Here is a 5,000-nt window from a genome sequence, read left to right on the forward strand (position 1 = left end):
ACAACGTACAGTGAAGTATAAAGAGTGCACTGAAATACTTCCAAGCTTAAGGCAACCTACCCAAACTGAGTTCAAGTGATTCAAGTCATTCAAGTGATTCATAACTGGAACTGTATTTAAGGGATGATTAGCAGATTTCCTACATTTAAACTGAGATACAGTAGGAGATGAGAAGAATATACAGGAAATCTTCATGCTTAGCGTGTGCAAAGGTTAATATAATTTATCGTTTCATATAATGTAATAAATTAAGTGTACATGTAGCTCCTATGAAGGTTATTCATTTATCACAGCTACTGTATATCGGATTTTTAGATATTCGGTTTTTGTGATTTGATGGTCTGATGGTTTTGATCTTGTGACTACCAGCTGAGTGTAAAACAATATTGGTAATGAGCCACTTTGAGCTATGATTCATTAGCCCATCTTGTCATAAATAAATTTCCCCTACAGGGAGGGTGTCAAAATTAAGGTATTCAGGAGGAGTGGGTGTTGTGGCTATGAATGAGGGATTTATAATGAGGAATTTGCCCAGGTTACAGTGTTTAGTACTGCTGTTATTATAGCAGGTCATATGCACCAATCCAAAAAGAAGTTCCCACAGACGGTACTTACCTTGAATGACTGTTCCCTATGCTCAAGACATACATGTACCAATATAATTAAGAAAACTGCAACATTTCAGTGTTTGTGCAAAAGGAAAATTATGACTTACAGTTTTTTTAGAAAAGTTGTTTTTCAGATCTTGAGTTTTTTGTGCTTACAGGCTATGAGGAGTATAGCCAATAATTCAGAATGTCAACGGTCATGTACATGTGTTGAACTCATTGCTTTCACTGTGTTTTTATTGCAATTTTCAAGAGCACAAGGGAGAAATACCCATCATGCACCTAACTTACAATGACGTAATGTATAAAAACATGACTCAACACCCCCACTTGTTTTTATCATCTAAAGCTAATTGCACAGTAAATGTGATTATAACAGGATATGCTACCTTATAGCTAACATCCAAACAGGAATTTTTTAAAAATGTTTGGTTTAACTTTGGTTGCTGGCTTTGTGAAAATATCAGCCACCATCTCCTCTGTAGGGCAATATACAATGTCAATTTTACCATTTACAAGTATCTCATGGAAGAAGTGATGCCTGATGTCAATGTGCTTACTAGACCTTTGTCTACTGACTGGGTTCTTGCTTAAATCTATTGCCCCTCGATTATCCCCATAGATCCTGGTGGCTCTATATGATCCTCTTCCCATGTTATTCAGTAACTGAGTTAAGTACAGACTTTCCTGGGCTGCAGCCGCCATACCTATATACTCGCCTTCATAAGTGGAAAGGGCAACAGTAGGTTGCCTTCTTGATTTCCATGATATAAGGGGGCCACTGTTGGATAAACTAAAACAGTACCCTGTGGTACTTCGTCTATCCTCCAGCGAGGATGCGCAATCTGAATCGCTGTAAGCAACTAGGTTCAAATCACCATCACATTTCTTAAAGCACAACTCATAATCTATTGTGCCTCTAAGATATCTTAGGACACGTTTAACAGCTACCATGTCCTCCACTCTGGGGCAGGACAATTTTTGTGAAAGTTTACTGACAATCCAGCTGATGTCCGGTCTTGTGCATGTCATTGCATATATTAAACTCGATCCCTACAATTTCACGATACCTCTTGGGATCAGTCATTAAATTATTGTTGCCCCCCAATTTTTGTTCACATGGAGTTGCTCTAGGCTTACAATCCTTCATTCCGAATTTATCGAGCATCTTAAGAATATATCTCTTTTGATTCATCTTAATTTCCCCACAAGATTGATTGAAATCAATGCCTAAAAACAACGAGATTCTACCCAAGTCCTTCATTTGGAATTGGCGTTTCATGCCTTCCTTGAACTGATTCATTAAATCCATGTTGTCTGATACTACAATTAAGTCATCAACCCAAATAAGAACAATGATTAATATGTTGTTATCTATCTGTTTACTATAAATACAATGGTCTACTGGGTTTTTGTCAAAACTAGCCCCCACCAGATGCTCATGTAATACCTTATTCCAGTTCCTGCCTGACTGTTTGAAGCCATAGAGGGATTTTCTTAATTTGTAAACTAGCCTCTCCCCATCCTCCAACATCGTTGCAAAGCCCTCTGGCTGGTCCATGAATATTTCCTGATCTATAGGTGCATGTGAATATGCAGTCTTAACGTCCATCTGGTGGACCGTGAGGTTGTATTGTGCTGCCAGTTGCATGAGGACTCTAACTGAGGCAATATTAGCCGTTGGTGCGAAGGTTTCTTGGTAGTCTATCCCTTCTACTTGGCTATACCCTTTGGCTACATATCTGGCTTTAAGTGTTTCAGACCCTTCTGCATTTTCTTTGATGGTGTAGACCCATTTCCCCCCCACTGGGTTCTTACCCATAGGCAGTGTGGTTAACTCAAATGTATCATTCTCTTTGAGTGATTTCATTTCCTCTTCCATTGCTTGTCTCCACTCTGTAGCACGAGGCGAGTTCATAGCCTCTGCGTATGTTTGTGGTACTCCACAAACCCTATAACAGCAATCAGTGCTGTTGTAGGCCAAGTCGTTACCATCATTTAGGTCAGTATAAAATTCAGCTAAGTACTTAGGAGGCTTCCTTTCCCTTAAAGGGTACCTTCTAGTCTGAACGGGGTTACCTGCGACCTGTTCATCGTTTTCATCCTTACCGTCTGGGTCATATGTGTTGGCTTCACTGTTTGGGATGTCAACCCTCTCATTTAGATCTTTACCAGTTGGGGTGTTCGTGTCAACCTTGCAGTCAAGGTTGGCTGTTTCAGCCTCGTTTACTGGCAATCTGCAAAAGCCTGAGTCCTCATATGGCAAGTCAGTTTGTGTTTGCTGTTCTACACTGTCTTTAATAATAAACCTGATAAGTCTGTGTTTCATGACCTTACCATTATCTGGGTAATACACCAGGTATGCTGGGCTATTCTTATTGTAGCCCACAAACACCCCCTTTGTACACCTCGAGTCTAACTTCTTATGATCATGGTTGTATGCGTAACATTCTAATCCAAATTAACACTCCCATTCTGGAAAGATCAGGTTTTCGCCCAGTTAACATGAAATAGGGCGTATTCTTTATCCTAGTATTATAGCACCTATTCCGAATATGGGCAGCAGTCTTAATGGCATACGGCCACATACTTTTGGGCAACTGCTTCTCAATGAGTAGACACCTACCTGTTTCGAACAGGGTTCGCCAGTGTCTCTCAGCAGTGCTGTTTTGATGTGGGGAATAAGGAGAGGATGTTTCATGTTTTATGCCTCTCTCCCTACGGAGCGTCTGAAAAGAATTGCTCGTAAATTCTGTCCCATTGTCAGACCTCATGCACTTAACTTGGCCATACGGGGAGCAGTCAGCCAGGAACTTTTCTGTCACCTGTACAGTATCCCTCTTATTTTTGAGGAAATAAACAAATATGACCCCAGAGAAATCATCGGTGAAGGCCATGCTATAATTAAAACCTTCTTTAGACACTGGATTAATGGGACCGGCCAAATCTGTGTGTACCATTTCTAAAGGTTTTGTAGCTCTAGCATCCAGTCCTCTATTTCTATTATTGACAAACTTTCCTTCTATGCACGTGTTACAATTAAACTTAGATTTATCTGAACTACCAGATATACATGTATTCATCCCATCTACTACCCCTTGTGCTTTTATGACATCTTCGAAATTACAATGGCCTAATATTTCATGCCATGTGTGGACTTCATGCGAGACGCTTACCTTATCACTATTGTTATCATACTGTTCAACAGTGTTCAAATAATATAACTGGCCATGTTCTTCGATAGCGTGGTGCCATCCTTATGAACAAGTTTGTTATGGCCTTGTTGGAATTTCAGTTCTGCTCCATTTGATGTGGCAGCTTTCACCGAGAAGATATCTTGGGGATACGAGGGTATGAACAATGCATCTTTCAGCACAGTTTTTACATGCCTCCCATTCACATCTTTCAGTATTACCTCTGCATCTCCTCGTTTGACTGCTATATTCATAGTCTTCGTTCCATCCGCCAACTCCATGCAATGTTCTGTCGGTTTGAAATTTCCATTGACTCTTTTAAAAATGTTAGTTGTGACAATGTGGGATGTAGCTCCTGTGTCAACCAGTAATCCTGTCGGATTATTATGATGTCGGTTTGTATGATCTTCGACATGAAACGCAAAGGAGTGTTCCCCTTCAATGGTTTTGGTGTGGTCGCTGGAAATGGCTTGTTTTCTTCTGTCCTTATGGTTGTGCCTTCTGCATTCGCCGTCAGTGTGAGTGGTGCTCTTGTGATAACTACACCACTTCGTCGCTTCAGATTTTCCCAGACAGTCTTTAATAAAATGGCCACTTTGCCTGCAACCGTAACATACTGGGGATGTTGGGGATACTGTCTTCATCACTTGATCTGCTTTCACTTTTGTGTTGAATTTCTCGGTTTCTTCAAAATTTCTCAGCTGGACTTTGAACTCGGTCAATGTTATTTCACTTGTGCTTTGGGTGATGTGAATTGCCAGTGGTTTATAAGATTCTGGTAATCCTTTAAGGATCATGGCTATAATCAATCCATCGCTGAGGGTTTCCTTGGCGTTTCTGAGAGCCGTGATTGCTTTTTCACCCCTTATCAAGTACTCTGTAACTGTCTCGTTCGTTCCCATCTCGAGCGACGTCAACTCGGTGTAGAGCGTTATTATTCGTGGCTTACTTTGGCTTGCATAATGCTCTCGTAAGATCTTCAGAGCTTCCTACCATCATCGGCAGCATCCCTCATTACTAATGAGAGGCTTTTGTCGTCTAGAAATTGTATAGGTTCCGCATAACATTCTTCATTTTTAGCTTCGTCGGGGGGGTCTTCCGACGGTAGAATTGTTGTCTTCAGTTTTAGCATTCGCAAGTGCCCAAGGAATTTGGCTTCCCACAACTTGTAGTCGTTCTCATCTCCGTTGAAAGTCAG

General features: G+C 40.8%; 1 protein-coding gene across 2 annotated transcripts in view; it reads left to right on the forward strand.

Moving 5' to 3' along the window:
* Positions 1-5,000, forward strand: part of LOC138008186 (uncharacterized) — a 34,576-nt gene that overhangs the window by 2,235 nt on the left and 27,341 nt on the right. The window lies entirely within an intron of this gene.

The sequence above is a fragment of the Montipora foliosa genome, chromosome 6, assembly GCF_036669935.1.
Source record: "Montipora foliosa isolate CH-2021 chromosome 6, ASM3666993v2, whole genome shotgun sequence".
NCBI classification, from domain to species: Eukaryota; Metazoa; Cnidaria; class Anthozoa; order Scleractinia; family Acroporidae; genus Montipora; species Montipora foliosa.